At 36.3% G+C, this 26,169-nt stretch overlaps 2 long non-coding RNA genes across 2 annotated transcripts in view; one reads left to right on the forward strand and one right to left on the reverse strand.

The window, feature by feature from the left end:
- Nucleotides 1-26,169, reverse strand: part of LOC137396185 (uncharacterized) — a 242,605-nt gene that overhangs the window by 160,476 nt on the left and 55,960 nt on the right. The gene's annotated exons all lie outside the window — the stretch shown is intronic.
- LOC137396186 (uncharacterized) lies at nucleotides 22,305-23,137 on the forward strand. The gene is made up of 3 exons (XR_010978494.1): nucleotides 22,305-22,346; nucleotides 22,485-22,538; nucleotides 22,938-23,137. It is a non-coding gene; the product is annotated as an uncharacterized lncRNA (long non-coding RNA).

Below are 26,169 nucleotides of genomic sequence, written 5' to 3' on the forward strand. Positions count from 1 at the left end.
ACTCTGCTGTAGCGGGCCGCAGTTGTTTTATATTAGCAGAGGATTGAAGATTTTAAGAAAGGTTCTTTAAATTGGGCTGTGGTGTGGCTAAAATTTGCATGGTCATTTCGTAGATAATGGGTAAGACCCCTTTCTGTGGGATACCCATGTCACAAGTATTTATGCCGACTTAGTGAACATTCTGGCCCATTGTGAAATCACACACTCTCACTTCACAACCAAGCGATTCGAAATGAGTCATTTTTATTTTTCTCCCCCCCCCACCCACCCCTTCTGTGCAACTTATTGTATTCACTGTCAACAAATCAAGTTTGCTTCATACTATAGCCTATCCTACTAACACCCTAGCTGTGTGACTTTTCCATCATCCGTACTGCTGTGCTAATAACAACCCATCATATAGAGTAGTCGATTACGACCTGATGGTTGATTCACAGCACAGCCTGCTTTAGATTCCTATTTTCATGGGCGACTTCTTGTCCATATTTGAATGATACTTTTTGTATTATGACCCATGGCCTAAAAGGTATCTAAGAAATAGCCGATGGTCTAGCTATATTGCGATTGTGTCAAAGCTATGTAGAAAATGTCCGCAATGGAAAATGTCAGCAGCGGCTGCTGTGAGTGAAGGAAATTCTATGACCAAGATTGAACTGTTTTGGTTTAACATAATTTTATGGTCTTTTATATATACCTTTAGAAAGGGTTATGACTGAGTGGTTAATAGTTTAATCAGCAGGGTTAGGCATGAGGCAATACACAGCAATACACAGCAACATCAATACCCCGAGATATTTTCAAAGGAGATAAACTCGGCATAGGTGCATTCCCTGGCCCTGATTTGTAATCAGTTATTTGTGTTGTTCCTTTTTGTTGCTATTAGATCTTTCACAAAACATTTTACGACAAAGAGATCTGGATCATACAGTGATGTTTTCTATCTATTTTTATTGATATACATGTACAGTTCATTATTTTGCTGAAAAATTCTTGTAAAAATTGTAATTTGAGCTTTTTTGTACGCGTGTCGAAGTGGATTTTCCCACAGTGTTGGACGTGTACCCCTCCGCCTCGCAGTGTTTCCCCAAAAAAGTAAATCTGTTTCTAACACTGGTTATAATTATATTTATCACTGATGTATTCCAATCTTGATTATTTAAATTTAAGTCGTTTTTGGATGACATTCATCAACTACTATTTGGTTGAAAATATCTTTTCCAGCAAAGCAATGCCTTACAGACTAGCGGCTTTTTAGCTAACTCAAAATCCTATTCAATATGTTTCCCAGTCATTGTTAGCCTGGGTAGGCTCTTCAACAGAAGAGCCTACCCAGGCTAAGTCATTGTAGTTTAACTTTAAGTGACATAAACTGTTGGCACTTGGTGGTAGTGGCATTCCATTATCAACCACCCACCCAATGGAATGCCACTACAGCCAACTGCCAACAGTTTATGTCACTTAAACTACAGCCATTGGAGAGTTTATAATTTCTCTCAACTGTTATTATTATATCTATTGTTAACCTAGCTAGGCCATAAACAAATTATTAGTTGGTTAATACAGGCTAAGTGTTTTGTGGACCATTTATTCAGCAAAACCGTGCCGAAATACTTTCCATGTCTCTCGCCTTTAAGAAAGCTTCGTCAATAACTCCAACCTTGGCTTCAAATAAAGTTATGTCTCAGAAGTTCTCGAATACCCGACAACGCGAATAACTCATAAATAACTCACTTTAAATGTGGTGCCAGGTTAGCCATAATGATAATCCTATTACTCACTCTAAATTTTGTTGCCACTCAATATGGCTAGTATAATAGAAGAGATGGAGGTATAGAGCTCTACCTTAGCTTAGGACAATTAAAATAATCCTTTGAATGAAGACTTATGAATAGGATTTTTAATTGAATAAAATAACTTTGAAAGTTGTGACATCAGTTGTGCATGCCAATGCTGCACCGTTTTGTTTGAGAGGCTAACCCAGCACCTTGAAGTTCGAGCAAAGGTTTAAATTTCACAGGTTACACAAAAACTAAGTAGCCTATTTATGCTTTACTTGAATTTTATTTTTAATAGGTCTGATTACGCATGTAATTATAGTCAATTTACCAATTGGTAGACACATTTTACTGATAACCACAAATGGCTCTCCGAAAGCTCAAAGTCTAATAGACCTACTCCAGTCTCAGTGCTTTTATGAAGGCTACCGTGAAAAATACAAAAATATTTCCCAATAATCAAGTGGGGCATTATGTAAACAGCTTTTTGCTATTAATAATTGTTTCGACAAAATATTACTTTAAAATTTTCCTCAAAGTGGATGGTGAGGAATGAAAAGCGAAAAATGAAATTTGTCGCACCCATCACTTTGCTCGTTTCCTCAACGAATCTCCGTAGACTCATCAAGGAAGCTGCTCTACAATCTTGCATCGAAGAGAATATGAGGCTCATTATGAGGCGGGATTAAACCACTAATTAATAGTCCTAATCATGCATCTAATTCTAAATTATGCCAATTGGTAATCCACATAGCAGCTTTTTTATATTACGGGAAAAGTGTTGGGAGCAGTTTTAATGATTATAATCTATCCCAACTTTGGTTACTCAGTTTTGGACTTTGGTTGGCGCCATAGCTGCCATGTCTCCCTTTTTGAGAAGGATATTTCTGATATTTTGGGTAAATTTTCCTCTCCACACGCGATTAGCTATTTTTTTATTCAATAATATTAACAGAGTGTCATACACTATCAGAAAGAGGGCATGAGAGAAGTCCTTAGACACACATTCAAAGTTTTACAGGGTGTAGGGTATGAACCTCAGTCGTTTAAATCCAAAAAAGCTAAAAACCTCACTTTTTCAAATCACGGTTACTTGGCACCTATGGTTGGCGCTCATTCCTATTTTGTTGACAATATCTTTACTGACACTGTAAGGTCATTCATTCAATGTGCGTTTCCCACAGTTTCCCAGCCATTTGTGAGTTTATGATTTCCCTCAACTGTTATTATATCTATTGTTACCCTAGCTTGGCCATAAAAGGATTATGAGTTGGTTAATATAAGCCTTGGTGGGATCTATGAGTTGAAATCTCCTCAGACCACTGTTATTCAGCAAAACGGCACCAAACCATTTCATTATATAAAATCCATTAAGAAAGCTTCGTTCATAAAGCCAACCTTGGCGTCAAATAAAGTTAAATCTCAGAAGTTCTCGAATACCCGACGACGCGAATAACTCACTTTGAAAGTGGTTGATTGTCAAAGAAGCATTAAAATTTTCATCGGTAAAAGCCAGTTTGATGTCAGAAGGAGTGTTCTTTAAACATCGTCATTCCAAAGAGAAAATTAAAAATCAGACTTGGCGACCATTAAAACCCTCCACTTTTGGCTAATCGTGTCTCACTAAAATTTATTTTATTATACCAAAACACCTTATTTTTTCTTTTTATTTAATGGCCTTCAATAATCTCTGCAACTGCTGTATATAACCGAAATTCAAATAACATTTTTCTAAAAAGTAATACTCCAAAATCCAAATATTAAGTAATTTTAAAAATCTAATCTGAACTGCTTTCCCCTGCGGCTGTAATAAAGGCTAAATAATCTTGAGACATCAAAAATACAGGTTTTATAACTTTTTCAGTGAACCATCAGAGAGCAAATTTATGATCAATGGGCAAATAACACCTGTCTATGACATCGTAAGCCTACAGAGTTTTACAAGAACCCTAAAGAGTCAATGGAGCCGAAAAGCGAAAGGGTCTATTTGTAACGGTATGACTTGTCCCTTCTTAACAAACGTATTAGCTTGTTTTACACCAATAGTCAGGGCCAGTAAGATTATAGGTGTCTGTACTATTGAATAAGCAACACAGTGTAGGCTAGGAGGTATGATGGATCCAAAAAACTTTGACAAACCTTTTGTGTTAGCCTACACGCCCGTTGCAGTTAACCGGTTATTCTTCATGGGATAGCAATTCTGTTATTAATTATTTATATTATAAACCATATTATATCCCTCTAAACAGAGTTACCTAGCTATTTTTGGAGCAAGCAGTTAGGAGTACCTCCTAAATTTACCACTCGATATTTTTGTCCAGGCTAATTAATTCCAAATGACTTGCATTACCAACAGTGTTGCAGTTTGGGTAGGTAAGCCGACAGCTGATTGCCATTGAGAATATGGGAATGTTGCGGTGCTGACAGTATCAGAAAAAATATCGCATGCCAACATCAGAGATATAAGGCTGCAATATGTAATGTGTTTTCACCAGACTGACTTGCCACCGTCAGTTTTGGCTCCATTTGGATCTTACAAGCTAGAAAGTAATGTGGTTGTGCTGACAACTCCTTGATACTTTCAGTATTATACAAATTTCTATGCAGGTTGATTTCACTAAGGATAAAGCTATATACCATTGCGTCTCTTAGTTTGTGAACAGCACCGCTTTATTATTATAATTTTATGATTTTTATAATTTAAATATTTTGTTGAGAAAGCTATGCAATAAATTTAGCCTTAGTGGCAAAAAGCTGTCAACATCCAATCCAACGCCAAACTGCACAAATATAATAACCCTCTCTAAGATGCTCTGCGACAACCGTTTAGAATTATTTGCTGTTTCCAAACGAATAATGACTAAAAATTTTCTATCTTTCTGAAGAACATGAAAAAACACAGTGTTCACTTGAAGTTCCGATGAGATTAACCCTGTACTATATGTATACTAGTTAAAGCCACATTGTATGAGACGTGATATTTTTTCAGATTTCGCCAGGAAATGTGTGGCAGATAAGCTAAGTGGAGGATCAAGGATACCAACAGAAAACCTGTGATGCCGACAGTAAGCGCTTAGATAATCCTATTTTTTTTAACTCAAGAACATAGATTTATTATCTTTAGGCCTACATTGATATTTTTATGTAACTGAAACGACTTGAGCTTCTAACTGTGGTTTGGGAAGACATAGCTTTATTTTAGCTTTATATTAGGATTTGACTTTGAGGCTTATCAATCGTTATTGTAATATCATAGTACTCAATGACGCTCACGATTCAATGAGAGTTGCATGAAAACTCTGAGCTATCTTTACTCACATCAAATATATATTTTTAAATTAAAAAAAAACATTTCCACAGCAGTCAATGTTCTTCAATCCAATCATGAGCATGGGTCATTATTGTTGGTAATTCTTATACATTTACTTTGCTAGTGATAAATGCAATAAATGGCATACCGGTATGAATTTTCATGACATATTTTAAAATTAAAAATAACAATATCTTTGGTTAGGCAGACCACTCCCATTGCAATATCCTAGTTGTGATTAAAAACTTTAAAAAAAACTTAATTTTTATTAGATATTCTTGTATCTTACCCCTTTTTACAAGGGTAGATAATATTGAACCTCCAATTCTGTGCAAGGAGGCCGCATTTTCGTTGCCCGTAAATATATCAATTGACGCCAGTTATGGAAATTTTGTTCATGATATGACAGGTCACCGCTTGGATTCCCAACCCCGTGTGTTCGGATCAGCATGGTAATCATAACAAGGAAATAGAGATATACCAGAAGTTATCTTGGCATGTCGGTAGCGGTAGCAGGGCAGTATTTATAATATAATATCTACATCTACTCTGCACTTTGAATTAACCCACTTTATAGAATGTATCCGGCAGTTTGATGGTTAATAAGACTTGTGTGGTGAAAGTGTAGCATAGGCTAAATAAGTCAATTAAATCAACATATTATTTGTATTTTCAGACAGTAGACGCGTTCTCGGTTGTGTCAAGTTGATGTCAGAAATAGACTACAAGAAGAACTCCTCATACACCAAAAAAATTTCACTCTCAGGTGAGCACAACTATAAAACTTAGTTCTGTAGATGGCAAACCTTTGGAGCAAGCCATCCTTTTTGCAGAATACGTAGGTCCACTAATGATCGCCACTAATCGAGAGATAATTGCACTTTCACATTAGTTCTACTAGTAGATAGGCTCAAAAATCTTAGGACATCTTAATGCAGAGCAGTATGCCTGTTGTTCACATTGTTTCAAAAGAATTGAAGCGGGTTTACGATGCTTCAAAGAAAAAAAGATACATGGGCTGGTGAAGTCACAATGGTCCTGGTCTGCACTGCACTGCCGACTTGTCGATTATCACAATTGCATATTTTCCGAGCCATTGTCGATAAAATGAAAAATGAGATTTTAATTGTGAAATTAAGTTAAAATGAACGATCCACACTAGCTAAATTAGTAGCAATAGCGAGAGAGGACAATTCCACCAATTATCAATAGCTGCACTCTATGTTAGTGGTGTGAAATTTCCAACTCTAAAATGCTATAACACTTATTACCAGCTGGTTTACTGTTTTGCGGTCTATTGAAAACTATGAGTATGTAATTTTCTTGCAATTCACATTATTGAATAGAAGAAGATAATTTTTTGCGAGAAAGTTGAAGTTAGGGTAAAATGCACTATTCTCTGCGAAGTGGGAATAGTTTGGGTATACGCAGGGTGTTAATGGTAATAATAATATACTAACAGATGGTGATGGGCAAGCTAAGCTGCTTGGGAGTTGGCCAACTTTGTTTGCAGTGGCCAATGATATTAAACATGCTGTCGCTAAACTAGTATCAAAAGCGAGAGAGGACAATTCCGCCAAAGCAGGAGAACAATATTTTTGTTCAATTATCAATAGTTGCATACTATATTTAGGTTGCAGAAAATTTGCGGCTCTAAAATAATAATAGCAGTGACAATTTATAATTACCAACTGTTTAACGTAGCAGACATAAAACACTTGTGAGGGGCGTGTGAGTCGGGGCATTTATTTATAGTAGTTCGCTCACAGCTCACATCTTTGAATTAAATAAAAGTTTTTCAAGAATGGTGGAGCTATGGTGAAAATACCAAATTGATTTTCATAGTGAAGAAGTATACACAGGGTAATGGTAGTAATACTAGTAGGTGGTGATAACAGAGCTCACCTGCCAAAGGGTTAACAACTCCCGATGGAAGAAGTTAAACTCGAAAGGCGAGAGGGGGCAACTCCCCCAAAACATTACATGATCGGTTTTATTATTCAACCAATCGGTTCGCTTTATGAGTTAGGGAAATGAAAAACTTTGTCGCCTTAAAAAACTAATAATAGTTGGAGGAATTACTAACCCGTTTTATTAACTTCCAATTCAATTGGAATATTCCAATTATGTCTACCGCTCTCCACATCCCTATCAACCGTATCACTTTTCTGTAGAAATTGTCAAGTCTTATTTTGTAAAGTTGAATATACCTTGGTTTTTTTTTGGGAAATAGTTAATTTTCTTTTGCGGAAAAAATTTCAAGGGTTTGGTTTGTCGCAAACGGAATCACATATGCAGAGTTCACCTCAAATATTGGTGTTGTTTTCCATGTCTCAAACTACTCCATGTTGGATGTAATTCAGCTGGAAATGTTGCCTGCCCTTGACCATCTCGCAAAATGACCAACTCTTAAAGCCATTGAGATTATACACACGAGATATAATCACTTACTATAATAACACAGACCTGTAGATCAGAGGATGGCCATATTAAAAGTTTAACCACTTGGTGTCTGCTTGTCAAGGTCTTCCTTTGACATGTTGAAAACCGGTAATTATGAAAACAAAGTTTGGTAATCCTTTAGATGTAGACCTATGCTCATCAGATATTACCAGCAAACAGCAATTGAAAAAAGGTAGGATTCCGCAATAGAATTGTCCCCACTCGAAATGGTCACGTTGACCATTTCAAATTGGGACAACTCCAATTCAGATAAAGTGATTAGGGCCTGAGCTAGTGCAGACCTAATGAATTGATCGCATTGTAAATTAAGATGAGCTATTACATTGACAGGTCAGAATTTGAACATCTGGTAATCTGTTGAGGTTTAGTGTAAATAATACATTCAGCTCATAGGCTTTCAAAACAAACGACGCTGACTACCTTGATATATACTTAAACTAGTCAATGCATTAATATTCTCAACTATACACGCCTATTGAGTTCAAGTACAAAATCACACAACCATTGCATAAATGTGGAAATTTAATGCGCTGACTGTTTACTGTATCTTATTTATTTGTCAACTATTAAGCATGTAGTGAGTTTTTTTTGTAAACAATTCAACCAGTGCATAAATTTTTGCTAATAATGCAATGGCTGTGTTGCAAGTTTAATGCAGCTGACGCATTACTGTTCAAAATTTTAATCGCTTATCAAGTTTTTATTTAGTTAACACAAGCAGTGCATAAATGCCTGAAGCCTACACCCTCACCGCATAAAAATTATAAACAGTTAATGCATAATTATCAATGCTCTCTATGCACTCATTGTGTTTATCTTAATTTAATTCACTCGGCGCTGTTAAGCGGATCACAAACGCATCATACGCATTAGCTTTATATACAAAGTGCAATGTTTAAGCATTAAGCGCATTGTAATATACTGATAGGTAATGGCAAAATACACACTGAATGCGATTTCATTGCATTGCCTGAGAATTTAATTCAATATTTAGTTCATCACAGTGCGTTTTAAAGAAGGGGATATTTTAACAAAGTGCATTGTTTTTCGGACTGCAGAAAAATATTCATCCAATGCCTAATATTATGCATTATTCAAGCAGTCACTGCACTGAATCACTCACTTTTCACACGCACTAAGTCTGACAGTTTTTACAGTGTACTAGTCATTGTGCAGTGAATTATTGTTATCAAATGTTGTTCAACACTCCCCCCTCTCCCCCCTCCCTCCCCCCACTTCCCCCCCTCTTGTTCTCATCCGATTGCTACTAATCATCTTAAAGTGAATTATACTTATCAAATGTTATTCAATACTCCGCCCTCTCCCACCCACCACCTCCTCCCCCCCCCCCCCCCCCGTCTTGTTTTCATCTGACTGCTACCAGTCATTGTGAAGTGAATTATTCTCATCATGTGTTATTCAATACAGTTTTATTTCTATCATAATAGGGTTTGTACTTGTTATTCATCTGCTGCAGCATTAGTCTACTTACTGAAATACATGTACTACTGTGAGAAAAATAATGGTTAGAATTTAACAATCTATGAGTTAAATGCAGTGTTAATTTAAATAAATAAAGCCACGGTATTAAAAGTAGCAGTAAACGGTTAGAAGCAAAAAAATGGTTCATTTTCTAAAATATGTTTAAATATAATAGGGATTAAGTGTAAGATTAATTGAACCTTGCCAATTTTACTTGGAACTTTTAGAAATATACTGTCTTAACATTTCAAATTGCATTACAGCCATGAATAAGCTTAAGCTTTTAAACCTTGGCCATCTTTGTCAATATGCGTCAGTAACCATTGGCAATCTCTCTATCAAATTTTTAAAAATACTTTTTTGATGCATCCAAATGTGATCATAGTTCAATGCTATTTGATAAAACACTAGGGAAAAAGTCCAGGAAAGACACAGCAAGTGTCACCAAATGGAAAAAATGTGTTTCACAGTCAATCGAGCTAAAACCATGAAAAATCATACAATTTTAAAAAAACTTATAAAAATAGTTACAGTAACAATTTTTTTATCAAATAGCAATTATTTTACTCTATTTTCACAGTAGCAATTATATCAACAATTCATTGAGCACATGCTCAACTTTGTTTCAAGACTCAAAATAAGCTGGAGAAATATAGCTAGTATCATACACTTCTTTCTTGCATTACAACCATCAATCACCCACCGACAAACGCTTCGTATCAATTTTTTGTGTTTGTTGTTTCAATAAAAAATGTCATTATATTATAATGCAGTGAGTAGTTAAAAATATTTAAAAATGATTGTGAAGTTTCTTGCCTAATGCTCTGCACAAAAACCAATTTGATTATTTTGTGTTGTTCCTTAGAAACTGCATTTGTAAACAAAGTCATGTACACGCCGGTATTTTGGACATTGGAGTTTCTGAAACAGCCTATGTAATGCTGGAAAACCGGCTGTTAGGGCTCAAATGGCTAAAAACAGAACTTATTTTTGGTCGTAAAATGATGTGATAAGTATGACACATTGTATACATGTATAATTTTACTCAGAAAGCTGTGCCACTTGTCTACATAAAACAAGTGCTGTCCATGTCTTTGAAGGCTTATCAAACTTGTGCCAAGTTCAAATTTACACTTACTCTGTTAGGAATTCCATATTCATAGTACATGTATGTGTTGTTGTAATGTATGCAGAGCATGCAATATGGACTGCAAAGGAAGAGCGGATGCTGACAAAAAACTGGTCTTCATTTTTAGGGAAGTTACCAATACTTGCAGAGATGGATCAACTGTTTAAGATATTAAGCTGATCAAGAATGAACATAAGATCAAAAGCTTAATAGGAAACACGCTTGACAACCAGTAACCCTTTCGAATTATTATGGCCAGACTCATTGACCATTGATTGATCTAGAAGACCAATAGTGACTAATCTAAAGGTTCTTCACAAGGCAATTCAACCATATGTGAAAATTATCTAAGAAACTATTTGTAAAAATGACCGCTACCATCATTTGAACTTTGCATAAAGATATCACCAAAAAGTGAACATGTGACAATGAACATGTGTGTATAATGTTTGTGTGTGGTGATGGTGTTAGCACAACCACAATAATTCAGAGATTTAGTACACGATCGAAGAGCCAAAAACTCAAAGCTATAGGTTTGCATTGCAGTAGATTTATGCTAGAACTTGATGGCTAATCCACCATAATAATAACCTATGATATAATGTACTTTTATAAAAATATATACTCAGAGTTTGCATATATAACACACTTCTTATTGCCATTTTTCAAAGTCTATTAGATTACCATTGATATTTATGTATAATTATGTGCTCAATAGTCTACACTCGTTAACCATATATATATTTATATTATATATATTAATAAATATTTATATTTATATTATTTATATTGTATATTTATATTTTGGTCTGTACTCTGGGGTCACGACAGGTCTGTTTTGTGCTAGTGCACTTTTCAGGTGACTTGTGTTAAAATATATATGTTATATAAATGTTACGTATATATATATATGTATATACATAAACGTATATTTATATGTATGTGTGTATATATATATACATGTATATATATATATATATATATGTAAATACTCATGCTACAGGTAGTACTGTTTCGGCTATTGAAGCCTCATCAGTGCAGCTCAGAGCTTTGGCAAGGGACACAAATCCCATTACCAATGAGAGCTGACTTCCTGCCACGAAACAACTGAGTTGCCTCCAAGACTTTAAGAAAGTCAATGTGCTGACACCAGAGTGCACAAATCACAAAAGTGATGAGCTTTGCACAAAGTCTAATAGTGTCGCACCTCTCACAGAGTGCTCAACCAAACCAAAGTGAGGGAGCACATATATACAGTCAAACATGGATAACTCGTCCACGGATAGCTCGAACACATGGTTAATTCGAACGGTTTCTTTGGTCCGTTCCCACGTAATGATAAATTGCTATAGATAACTCAAACTCAACACTGTTAATTCGAACTGTTTTTTTGCCTAACGGCTACCGAAACGGTTTTATCGCTTTAGAAAATCACTTTATTCAAGCCATAGAAGTAAACCTCATCTTTTCGTAATTCATAAGCGTTGTTATTACCACCATCGGCAAAATAATTTTGTCAACGACTTTTCTAAAGGTTTGGTCAAATTTGATTTATACTGCTATACGATTAATAGCACGGGCTTGCCGGGTCACGCGCGCAAGGATTTTCGCCACTCACATACAAAACAAAAACAGCATGTTGTTTTGTATGTGCGTGGCGAAAATCCTTGAGTGCGTGACCCGGCTAGCCCGTGACGAATAGTTTTCCGACGTTGATTCCGTGTTGAATCAACGTCGGAATGTTGAATGTTTAAAACGTCTTAAAAATTGTTTTTATTAAACGTATACGTTGTCTTAGCTAAAAAAAACTATTCATCGTTTGACCTAAACACAGAACACGTGTGTACATTCAATAAGTATCCATTCAAAAAGCGTGAGTGATATACAATGTACCGTTAAACCTTGTAAAACTTTTAATTAAACTGCCTCGGAGTGTTGCTCTTAACGAATCCCAGGTAAAGTAAGGGATTTTTCTTTGGTAACTTTTTCTTGAAGTTGCATAAACTTTAAGAAGAATTGACAAAATTGATCGTGGGTAAAACGCTCAAAAGAAAAAGATGTCTTTTCCTTTGAGCATTTCAACAACGATCAAGTTTTTCCAATGTCGATCTAAAAAAACGTCCTGGCAATAACATCACCTCAAACAACAAACCAATCTCAAGTGATAAAAAAATCTCTATACTTTTTGATAAAAACGTTTTAAACTTTACATTAGAAGCATTTAATTTGAAACAAGCCATTTGTGCTTTTGATTTATATTACAGTTTGCATATGTACATGTATCTACTAATAAATAAGTAAATACATGGACTTGTGACAGTGCTCTGATAACTTGAACGCTCTGATAATTCGAACACTTTTGCTCGGTCCCGTGAATTTTGAGTTATCCATGTTTGACCGTATATATATATATATATATATAAATATATATATATTTGAAAAATTGTTGCGACAAAAGTAAACTTTTAATATTTGCGCCACAAACTTGTTTTGTGCGAAGCACTCATCAGACGCGATTGTACTAAAATGAAAAGCTTTACCGAATGTGCCAAAATATCATAAATGGGCTCGCTGTATTAATCATGTAATTTAGTGCTAAGTGTAACCGAGAAGATAACTCCTAGCATGTCTGCAATTGGAAGTCAATTCATTTCTTTTATTTAATGTGCCTGAGTGTGGTTTGCATATTATGAAGTATTTTTCTAGTAAACATAATTTGCATCGTTTTGTTTTGTTTGTATATGGTTGGGCTTGAGCTAATATTTTCCATGTTATGTTGTATGTTGAGTTGCTGTCTTTCAACTTCCAAATGTGCTTGCTCAATTCTGTGTGGTGTTGTTTGTTTTTGTGGTTAAACGAGGCTTTATGGTTGCTGTATCTAGTTTTAAATTCGGTTGAGCAAAGTCCTATGTAGGTCGCTACGTGGTTGTTTGTATTGTTGCTCACTGTTGCTTGATATATCACATTTTTGGCCCTGCATTTTCCTTTCAAAGGGCAGTTGTTCTTTTGTCTGCAGTTGCAACTTTTCTCGTTGTCTTCTCTTTGTAGTGTACTGGCTCTATTAAGGGTTTTGTTGCTCGCATCAATGATTGTTTTCATGTTTGGCATTACCGAGTAGCTCAGTTCTAAGGTTTGCCTATTAAATATTGCTTAGAGAAGGTGTTTCTTTGGGTAACTATGCTGTGTATGTCGTAACTATGCTGAAGGATTTTTGTCCGATATTGGTTGCAACATTAGCACTGAATGGTGGGTTGTACCATGTGATAGCGAGCCCATTTCTGATATTTTGGCACATTCGGTAAAGCTTTTCATTTTAGTACAATCGCGTCTGAGTGCTTTGCACGAAACAAATTTGTAGCGCATATACTAAAAGTTTACTTTTTTTGCAATAATTTTTCAAATATTTCATACTCCACTGATTATCTTTTAGGTTTTTAGTGTAGAGTTCTCCCTTTATATGCTGTTGCACTTGCTTTTTTTAATATAGATTTACTCCACTGACGTTTTTCATAGCGGCAAGATATTTTTGATTTTCAATTTTATTTTGTTGAGAATTACTACGGTGTTGAGCACTCTCCCAAAAGCTAAAAATGGAAAAAGTCAATTTTGGTTACTCTATGAAAAATATACCAATACTAAAAAAATAAAATTACCTACGAAGATTAATAGAAATGACCGAGAAGTTAACTCACCGAATGAGATGAAAAGCACATTTTTACTTAAACCCAAATCACCAATCAGAACAAAAAGAAACTTATGGATTCAAAACAAAGCAACTGCCACCTTTTATAAAAGAAATGTCAGATTTTGAAAGTAAGATAACAGAAATGATACAAAACATCAAATTCAAGCCATACAACAATGAGCTTCAACGAAGACTGCTTCAAGACACTAAGACAATACAAGCAAACAATAAAATACTTGTCAAAGCTGACAAAACAACCAATTTTTACAGACTTGAAAAAGATGAATACAGCAAAATGTCGCAAAATAATGTGACTAAAACCTACAAAAAAGCTGACAAGACAGCAGTAAACCAAATTACATCAAAAGACAAAGAAATAGTGCACAAACTAGGACTTGAGAAAAGAATTGAGACAATAGCAGAGAAACAGCCATTCATAACGTTTAAAGACCACAAAGATAACTTTGCAAACCAACCCACATGTAGACTAATCAATCCAACAAAATCTGAAATAGGAAAAATAAGCAAAACTCTGCTCACAAGTATCAACAAAAAAGTGACAAGAGAAACTAATGTAAAATTATGCCGAAGTACGGGTGACGTACTGAATTGGTTTAGAGAAATAAAGGGAAACTATACAATAAACAATACTATATGTGCACAAACGAAGCAACCATCCACCTTCCATATTGAAAAACTTACCAGACAACATAAACAAACGATTAAACGCACTTTCATCAAATAAACAACAATTTAACAGCACAGTGCAACCATACCAAAACTACAATATGAAACCAACATAAAAAAATCTAAAAAACGTAACAGACAAAGAAAAATCGCATGGTACAACCGACCATTCAGTGCCAATGTTGCAACTAATATCGGACAAAAATTCTTCAGCATACATGTAGTTACGATATGCTTTCCAAAGAGACACGCTCTCCAAGCAATATTTAATAGACAAACCTTAGAACTGAGCTACTCAGTAATGCCAAACATGAAAACAATCATTGATGCGAGCAACAAAACCCATAATAAAACCAGTACACTACAAAGAGAAGACAACGAGAAAAGTTGCAACTGCAGACAAAAGAACAACTGCTTTTTGGAAGGAAAATGCAGAGCTAAAAATGTGATATATCAAGCAACAGTGAGCAGCAATACAAACAACCACGTAGCGACCTACATAGGACTTTGCTCAACCGAATTTAAAACTAGATACAGCAACCATAAAGCCTCGTTTAACCACAAAAACAAACAACACCACACAGAATTGAGCAAGCACATTTGGAAGTTGAAAGACAGCAACTCAACATACAACATAACATGGAAAATATTAGCTCAAGCCCAACCATATACCAACAAAACAAAACAATGCAAATTATGTTTACTAGAACAATACTTCATAATATGCAACCCACACTTAGTCACATTAAATAAAAGAAATGAATTGACTTCCAATCCCAGACATGCTAGGAGTTATCTTCTCCGCTACACTTAGCACTAAATTACATGATTAACACAGCGAGCCCATTTCTGATATTTTGGCACATTCGGTAAAGCTTTTCATTTTAGTACAATCGCGTCTGATGAGTGCTTTGAACAAAACAAATTTGTAGCACAAATATTAAAAGTTTACTTTTTTCGCAATAATTTTTCAAATATTTCATACTCCACTAATTATCTTTTAGGTTTTTAGTGTTGAATTCTCTTTTTATATGTGTTTGCACTTGCTTTTAGTTTATATATATATATATATATATAAATATATATATATATATATAAATATATATATATATATATACAATTGGGTAAAAATGAAAGTTAAGTTTAAAACAACTTTATTACTAATAGTTTCATATTGCCATGCAATAATCATCAGATAAAATTGTTAGCACTGAAAACGACTTATATATAGATGGAAATAAAAGCGTAGGTCTTAAAATACCTAAATACACCACTGATACTTAGGATTAAAATTAGCATTAGCTAGCAATGCTAATTTAATGCTAATTTTAATCCTACGTATCAGTGGTGTATTTAGGTATTTTAAGACCTACGCTTTTATTTCCATCTATATATAAGTCGTTTTCAGTGCTAACAATTTTATCTGATGATTATTGCATGGCAATATGAAACTATTAGTAATAAAGTTGTTTTAAACTTAACTTTAACTTTCATTTTTACCCAATTTTACATCGCTCTATTTTAATATTGAGCACTTTCATGCAAGAGACTGTTCATACTGCATCTACTGTATATATATATAAATATATATATATATATATATATATATATATATATATATATATATATATATAGGCAGATGGAATGCCTAATAGAACAAGGTGACCATCCAGAATGGCTGACCAAAGGACGAACTGTACTTCTGATAAAAGATCCAAAGCAGGGGCCGATTCCCAAAAACTATTGACCAATAACGTGCTTGCCCACTACTTGGAAACTGCTCTCAGGAATAGTTGCAGACTAACTGGAAAAGAACATGAGTCACTATATGACCAGTGTTCAGAAAAGAATTTGGCGCAACACCCGAGGAGACAAACATCAGTTGCTAGTGGATCGGCGATCTGTCAAGACAGCAGGAAAAGGCAAACCAATCTTGCCATGGCTTGGATTGACTACAAAAAGGCCTATGACTCAATTCCCCATAGTTGAATACTTGAGTGCCTCAGTATGTACAATGTTCACCCTGCTCTTGTGGCATTCACCAAGGTTTCAATGACTAAATGGAAGACGGAACTGGAGGCTAATGGCATAAAGCTGGCGAGTGTCAAAATTAAGCCAGGCATCTATCAAGGTGACTCCTTATCACCGCTGCTCTTCTGCATATGTCTAAACCCTCTAAGCAATATGCTGGAGGAGACTCAATATGGGTACCAGTTTAAGAGTGGCACCAAGATAAACCACCTCTTCTACATGGATGACATCAAGCTGTACGCTAACAAAGAAAGCAACTTTGATTCGCTAAAACACCTCACTCAGCTATACAGCAAGGACATCGGAATGACCTTCGGTATTGAGAAGTGTGGAAGGATAGTTCTTAAGAAAGGCCATTCTATGCTCACAGATGGCCTAAGAATGCCAAATGGTATCATCAAAAATATAGAAGAAGGGTACAAGTACTTGGGGATTATGCAAAGCAACATCAACCACGAAGCCGAGGTACGTCACAAAGCCATTACCGAATACAAGAAACACCTTCGGCAGGTCTTACGGAGCCAGCTCAATGTCAAGAACCAAGTCATGGCAATAAACACCTACGCACTGCCAGTAATAAGATATCCAGCAGGCATAATTAAGTGGACTGAGGAAGCCATCAAAGAAACAGATATAGCAACTCGTAAACTGCTGACCATGCATGGAGCACTCCACCCAAAATCTGATACTACAAGTTTATATCTTGATAGGAAAGATGGCGGTAAGGGACTCAAAAGTGTACAGCAGACAGTGAACAAAGAGGAGCAAAGCATCAAAGCATATGCAGCTTCCATGGCCATTTCAGATAAGTCGCTAGCTGAATTTCATCCGGCAGCTCTTACAACCGACCTACGCCCTGATGACGAGGAAATTGACTGGCACACAAAACCTCTTCATGGGGCTTACCACCAACAAATATCTAAGGTTGGCGATCTTCACCAGACATATATCTGGCTGAACAAAAGAAACCTAACGGCCAATACAGAGTCGCTAATCATGGCAGCCCAGGAGCAAGTGCTCCCAACAAGGCAACTCCAAACGAAAATCTATCACACTAGAGACGATCCCAGATGCAGACTGTGCAAAGATGCACCTGAGACCATCCAACACATCATCAGTGGATGCAAGCAGCCAGCAGGGACCGCACACACTGAGCGGCATAATCATGTCGCAGGTGTTGTGTATAGAGGTCTATGTGATGAGTATGGCTTTAATAAACCACAACACTGGTGGGAAGCTCCTGGTAAGGTCAATGAAAATGACCGCGCTAAGATCCTCTGGGACTTCTACATCCGAACTGACCAGCATTTCCTAGCAAACCAACCAGATATAGTGGCGATAGACAAGGAAAACAAGAGGGCTACTATAATATATATAGCAGTGCCCAATGACTACAATATAGCCAGCAAAGAAAAAGAAAAGGTAGATAAATATCTCCCTCTTGGAGAAGAGATTGAAAAATGCTGGAATGTAAGAACAACTGTAATCCCAGTAGTCAATGGGGCACTTGGCGCAATAAACCCAGCACATAAAATGTGGCTTGCTCAAATACCAACAACAATCAACTCAGGTGATTTGCAGAACAGTGCGCTATTGGGAACGGCTAAGATCTTGAGGCGAGTGCTCAAACTCCCAGGTCTCTGGGAGGAGACCCAAGTTAAAGCAGAACTTACCACCCATGCGGGGTATCCGGGGTGAGGAATAATTGTTTATAATGGATATAATTGTTTCCTCACCCCTGAGACCCCGCATGGGTGGTAAATTCTGCTCTAACTTGGGTCTCCTACCAGAGACTTGGGAGTTTGAGCACTCGCCTCAAGATCTTAGCTGTTCCCAATAGCGCACTTTTCTGCAACTCACCTGAGTTGATTGTTGTTGATATTTGGGCAAGCCACATTTTATGTGCTGGTGTTATTGCGCCTAGTGCCCCAATGACTACTGGGATTACAGTTGTTCTTACATTCTAGCATTTTTCAATTTCTTCTCCAAGAGGGAGATATTTCTCTACCTTTTCTTTTTCTTTGCTGGCTATATTGTAGTCATCGGGTACTGCTATATCTATTATAGTAGCCCTTTTGTTCTCCTTGTCTACCACCACTATATCTGGTTGGTTTGCTAGGACATGATTGTCAGTTTGGATGTAGAAGTCCCAGAGGATCTTAGCGCGGTCATTTTCATTGACCTTACCAGGAGCTTCCCACCAGTGTTGTGGTTTATTAAGGCCATACTCATCACATAGACTTCTATACACAACACCTGCGACATGATTATGCCGCTCAGTGTGTGCGGTCCCTGCTGGCTGCTTGCATCCACTTATGATGTGTTGGATGGTCTCAGGTGCATCTTTGCACAGTCTGCATCTGGGATCGTCTTTAGTGTGACAGATTTTCGTTTGGAGTTGCCTTGTTGGGAGCACTTGCTCCTGGGCTGCCATGATTAGCGACTCTGTATTGGCCGTTAGGTTTCCTTTGTTCAGCCACAGGTATGTCTGGTGAAAATCGCCAACCTTAGATATTTGTTGGTGGTAAGCACCATGAAGAGGTTTCGTGTGCCAGTCAATTTCCTCATCATCAGGGCGTAGGTCCGTTGGAAGAGCAGCCAATTGAAATTCAGCTAGCAACTTATCTGAGATGGCCATGGAGGTTGCATATGCTTTGATGCTTTGCTCCTCCTCTTTCACTGTCTGCTGTACACTTTTGAGTCCCCTACCGCCATCTTTCCTATCGAGATACAATCTAGTAGTATCAGATTTTGGGTGGAGTGCTCCATGCATGGTCAGCAGTTTACGAGTTGCTATATCTGTTTCTTTGATGGCTTCCTCAGTCCACTTTATTATGCCTGCTGGATATCTTATTACTGGCAGTGCGTAGGTATTTATTGCCATGACTTGGTTCTTGGCATTGAGCTGGCTCCGTAAGACCTGCCGAAGGCATTTCTTGTATTCGGTAATGGCTTTGTGACGTACCTCGGCTTCGTGGTTGATGCTGCTTTGCATAATCCCCAAGTACTTGTACCCTTCTTCTATATCTTTGATGGTACCATTTGGCATTCTTAGGCCATCTGTGAGCATAGAATGGCCTTTCTGAAGAATTAGCCTTCCACATTTCTCAATACCGAAGGTCATTCCGAGGTCCTTGCTGTATACCTGAGTGAGGTATATTAGCGAATCAATGTCCCTTTCTTTGTTAGCGTACAGCTTGATGTCATCCATGTAGAAGAGGTGGTTTATCTTGGTGCCACTCTTAAACTGGTACCCATATTGAGTCTCCTCCAGCATATTGCTTAGAGGGTTTAGGCATATGCAGAAGAGCAGCGGTGATAAGGAGTCACTTTGATAGATGCCTGGCTTAATTTTGACACTCGCCAGCTTTTTGCCATTAGCCTCCAGTTCCGTCTTCGATTCGGTCATTGACATCTTGATGAATGCCACAAGAGCAGGGTGAACATTGTACATACTGAGGCACTCAAGTATCCAACTATCGGGAATTGAGTCATAGGCCTTTTTGTAGTCAATCCAAGCCATGGCAAGATTGGTTTGCCTTCTCCTGCTGTCTTGACAGACCGTCCGATCCACCAGTAACTGATGTTTAGCTCCTCGGGTGTTGCGCCCAATTCTTTTCTGAGCACTGGTCATATAGTGACTCATGTGCTCTTCCAGTATTTCTGCAACTATTCCTGAGAGCAGTTTCCAAGTGGTGGGCAAGCACGCTATTGGTCGATAGTTTTTGGGAATCGGCCCCTGCTTTGGATCTTTTATCAGATGTACAGTTCGTCCTTTGGTCAGCCATTTTGCATGGTCACCTTGTTCTATTAGGCATTCCATCTGCTTAGCCATTCTAGTGTGAAGTGATGTCAATTTCTTTAACCAGAAAGCTTGAATCATGTCATGGCCAGGTGCTGCCCAGTTCTTCATACGCTGCACTCTGCACTTGATGTCCTCTTTGCTGATGGTGAGTCCTTGCTGAGCCATAGTGTGTTGATGGCTCTCTTTAAGCCTCTTCAGCCAATTTGCATTGGTGTTATGAGTAGTCTCTTTCTCCCAGATGTCCTTCGAGAACTTTGAAGTGCTAGATCGGGGAGGCTCTGACATTGGCCTCTGCAGTTCACCTTTGAACTGGGAATACACTCTAGATGGATTATTGATGAACAGTTTGTTCATTCTCTTGTTATCCCTCTCTTTGGTGTACCGCTTCAGTCATGCCGAGAGTGCTACTAGCTGTTGTTTGGCAGATTCTAGAGCTTCTATTGTGGCTTCCCTTTTTGAACGCTCCAAACTGTGGTTAGATTTCTCACTGAGCCTACTAACTTTCTTGTGCAAGTTCTTGATCTTATTTTGTAGCCTCAGCTGCCAGGATGGAATGGCTTGAAGCCTTGTTGGCATTGGCTTAATATCCATCTCCTCCAAGCTGACGGTTGTTGTACTGTAGATTAAGGCATTAGTCTCACTGATTGATCCAGTTGAGATCGGCTCTAGTGCCATGTTAATGCCTTCTAACAGCTTGTTAAGTATGGCCTTGCTAACTCTTCGTAGTGGTACCCTGCTTCCATAATCATTAGCAGCTGACATCTTGTTGATGATATTTTCCGCAAGCTCTCTCACCCTTGGGTCAAGGTCCAAGTGCATGTCTTCTTCAACCCGTGAGTCAACACATGATCGTGTATGCATGACAGTGTGTGTTGATATGCACTCCTCGTTGGTTGAGGTTACTTGGGTGAACTGTTTCCTAATTTCATCTACATCAAGTTCCGATATGAGATGCCGCTTGATTTTGTTACTCCTCTGAGCTACAAGTTGCTTAGCGGTTAGTGGCAATTCAGGGCGCATGTTTATCCACAGTTGTCGCATCCTTCCCATGTAGCCCCACTTTTGAGGTTCACTCATAAAGTAGCACTGCATGAGGTCCGTGTTATCAGTCCGAGTCAATTTCATCCGTTTTGAACCAGTAGCCCATTTTTCACTGCCTTGTTCCATTATTATTTTTTTAGTTTGTTTAGTACGTAGGGTCATAATACAAACGTGTAATACACACCGAAACCCTGCAATAAGTTCTTATAAATCCTTTTAGATGATCAAGAACCATGTAGTCACCCTCGAAACAATGAAGTGCTATTAAATATTTTCACTCAAAAATAATATCCTTGATATACTGATATGACCTGTTTGCTACAAGTATATTTTATGCTTTTAACTAACTCTTTATTGTTGGTAAGATAATTATTTGTTCTACGCAACTTTACTCTACCTATTTTCTCTTACTAATCATCTAACTGACTGTAATGGTCTATGATAATATTATATGTATTGTACACATAAAAGTATTTCTATGTGATAGAAGTTTACTCTCTCTAAAAAAACAGAGCTCTTTCTTGTCGTCAACGTGGTCATCCGAGAGGCTTACATTACTGCAGCAACAACAAAGGTCATAGAAAACATCTAATGTTTATGCTTGCATATAATTAGCAGCAACAAGAAGTAACATGCAGTAAAATACAAAATAAAATAGAAAAAAATCTCAAGATTGTTTTTACGGATTAACTTATCATAATCAGTAAAAAATCACAAAAAATAAAAAGCTTTAACCATTCAGACATGCAGAGAGAGGGAGTAGCTGAGTGTCAAGCTGATTACAAAGCAAACAAGCAGTGCAAGGTTTAAGATAAGCCCTTAGCTTCACCTCTTCATGTTCATATATAAAATGACACGATCATCAACATGCCATTGCGAAGGTGCTGAAGTTCTCTTTTGGAGGAGTGAGCTATGAATGGATTTTAACTGGTCAGATGGTAAGTTGAATCTCCCTGTTTATAACAGTAAAATAGATGCAAAAGACCTGAAGACAATACTGTAACTACGGTTTTACTATTCAACTTGTAAAAAGGTAAAGTTTTTTTTTCTGTTTATATTTGCTTTGCATTTTTTAGAAACTCTTGCTGATGTGCAATGAATGGAAAAAGAGGAGAAGAGTATTAAATAAGGTTAGTAGTTAAATTAGCTCAGTAGCTACAGTTTATTTTCTGTTTATGCTAGAATAGAATCTGAGAATTTGCTTAAAATTATCAGTGCATAATGAGGGAGGTTCTCAAGAGAGACCCAAGTGAGATTGAATTGTTTCTTTTGAGAAAGTTTGGCTATCATCTTCATTAACCATGTTGTGGTAAATACAGCCGTTTTATCAGCATTTTGTATCATGCCAATGCATGTTGGTACGTTTAAACAGAAACGAATCTTAGTTGATCATTGTTCTGCCATTGATATTTTAGTGCTAAATGTGTTTTTGGTCAAGAATTAATTTCAAATATAAGAGATACGGGTGATAAGTTGTAGAGCTTGTTTCATAGATGATCCAGTCCAACAGTCATCAGTGTTTGTTGTAGATGTGGGAGCTGAAAGACTAATATATTGTGATGCCTGAAATACCTCTTCAAACAATATTTGGCAGATACGTCAAGAGAGACTCATCTGCCTTACTAACTCTATAATCTATAGCCAAACACAGTTCTATAAGGTTTTTCTCCATCATGTTCTATATTTACACTCATTTCTTGCATCACACTATATAGTATTTTTAGCTAAGTTAGAGTCAATAAATCAGCAAAGAGTTTATGGGTTGGAAGGCTCACTACACTTAGTTAATCAGTTCAATGAGCATACTAAAGGTTTCTGTTACCACAGTCTGCCCAAATCTACCAAAGCCGATTACAAAAACATATTTTATTTGTTAAACTTCAAATAACTGAATTTTAACATTGTTATGCGAGTACATGTGTACAAGTACTAACATGTTGTAATAAGTTACGGTCATCATGGTTTTATAAGTTACTACAAAGTGATGGAAAAAGAGCTTAGAGTAGTTGAAGGAAAGTATGTATTTTTACATCAACGCAAAATAGTATTTATATGTAATAAAGAATCGCTGAAACTCGGTGCCAAGTAATCTTGCGTGGCAAGGAAAGACTGACATGTCACATACAGTGATTGAATACAACAAACAACCTTATAGCAACTGACTGTTTTTTAACACTCTTCTTGCATGAGTATGAGTTGGTGATCTCTCAAAGATAAAGTCTGTTTTCTTCACTGCAATAAAGCACTTCTTAACTAAACAGGCTTGAATCTAGCAGCAAGAGATCCTTTTCTTCTTCTACATAACAAAACTTGTAAAGGTAGGAAAACTGTGTGTTTCTTTCTGCTTGACTTCTAAATGACTTGATATTATTATATCATAAGTGATAGTTTGTGCTTAGTTGTGTAATGATATGTATAATGTAATAATTCTTATTTTAGCTGTTTATCAAGCATTTAGTGGGCCACATTATCGTACCTTTAAATTTTTCAGTAAGGCTTCACGCAAGCTAATTTGGTGCAGTTTAATAAAAAAGTTTTAAGATGCAGCCATTTTAGTAAAAATTGTGAGCAAAAACCTCTTGTATAATATAAATACTACTATGCTCAGTCTTTTGATCTGTAAGAGATTGTCATGTGTAATAATTATGTCCACAATTGCTCCTAGATGATGCAATGGTTGTATGATTGACGTAGAATCTGACTATCTGGAATCCGCTTGAATGCAGTGCAATAATTCTTTTAACGCTTTTCGTGTTCTTTAGACAGACAAATGGACATATCTCTTATTGCTGTAAAGGTTATAGTATTCAATAAAAGTTAAATTATTGATGATTTAATCAATCAGATCAGTCATTTCTGCAATACTCTGACAAACAGTTTAATGACCTAAATTTGTTAGAACACAATGAGAGGGTAGTATCATATTCATAGCCAATAACAATAATTACAGACTAAGATCAAAGTCTCTTTGAGTTAGCAGCCAGGGTGCTAAAGAAACCCACCCCTAAATGCTGTGTCACTAGTTAACTTTTGTTTAGTCTACTTTATGATAACCATTTTTAATACTACAAACAGAAATACATGAACACTTCTTACCTCTAACTCAAAAGACTATCAACCATCACTGTGACAGAACTTAAACTTACTGATCACCCAATCACTTTTAGTGTATTCTCTATATTTGCCTGACTGTTGATAAATGGTATCCTAATTCATTCTTTTAACAGATGTCTTTTTCAAGCAGACTCAATTTTTGATAACTTCTTTAGAACACAATGAGAGAGTCATATCATATTCATAGCCAATAATAATAATTATAGATTAAGATCAAAGTCTCTTTGAGTTAGCAGCCAGGGTGCCAAAGAAACCCTTCTCTAAAAGCGGTATGTCACTAGTTAACTTTTATTTACTCTCCCTTATAATGATCATTGTTAATACTAGAAAAAACAGAAAGACATGAACACTTCTTACCTCTAACTCAAAAGACTATCAACAATCCCTGTGATAGAAATTAAAACTTACTGATTGCTCAATCACTTTTAGTGTATTCTCCATATTTGCCTGAAAGTTAATAAATAGCATCCCTATTCTTTATTTTGCCCGATGTCTTTTTTCCACAGACTCATTTTTGAAAACTTTTTATAGCCATATTTTCTTATTAAATATTTACCTGACCTGTTCTGCATAAGATTATTTTTGCATAAAGTTGTGTATACGTGCCTCTACAATGATATTTTCCCCAATTTCTACAAAGCTTCTCTAACAAGAAAATTTAAGCATCCAATCATTGTTATTTTAGCAATATGTTCAGGCTATCAAGAAACTAATTATGTGTTTAGCATTTTTGCTTCAGATTTGCTATTTAATAAAAGAAGAAGTAATTAGCAGAATTTAAAATATTACTGTATATGTAGGCTCACACTAAATAAAAATATAATAAAATATTCTTGTTCAGAATATTAAATATTATACGTGTAACTAGCTGGACTCCTCTCTGCTCAGAGGTACACTCCACGTGTAATCTGAACTAATCATATCTAATAAGCATTGTCTGACTTATCAATCAAAAACTGCAAGTTGCTTAATTTTCAGTTCGAATGTTCCTCTAGACTTTGGAATGCAAAGTCTTTGATTAAAGACTAAGTAAAATAGAATAAAAAAACATTGAAAAATTGTGTTGCTTTTGCATGAATATTAATGGAGATATAGATAATTTTGGAAAACTATATGACTGTAGTTATTGCCTTTAGTTTAGCTTTTGTAACTAAATCTGCATAATATCAGTTCATACATGTACATGTAAGTTAACTTATTGCATGACTGTGAAAAGTTTACTATATTCCTTACTTATACCGTAATTTAAACAAAGAACTGAACGACTGATTTGAGTTAGTGTAGTTTATCATACAGCTGACACACTTGCTAACACTTACCATCATTTCTATGCACACAGAGTCACTAACTCAACTATCTATAAAAAAGAAAAAAACATTTAAAAAAAACTTGTTGTTTTCATTATTAGAATATGAAATAGCTTACTCTTTAGCTGATTTTACTTTAGTGAATAACTTAATCTGGTTCCTTCAGGTAACAACTTTGGTATAACTTCTAATAAAAATGTTCAGAATTTCTATTATTTTACTTTTTTCTAAAGATTTCATCTAATGATCCTTGACAGACAAAGTCAGTTTTGATAAGGTTGAGGATGGCTAATCTGCTATAAATGTTTATTCTATGAATCTGTTCTATATTTTCAATCAT

Source organism: Watersipora subatra, chromosome 5, assembly GCF_963576615.1.
Source record: "Watersipora subatra chromosome 5, tzWatSuba1.1, whole genome shotgun sequence".
In the NCBI taxonomy this organism is placed as follows: domain Eukaryota; kingdom Metazoa; phylum Bryozoa; class Gymnolaemata; order Cheilostomatida; family Watersiporidae; genus Watersipora; species Watersipora subatra.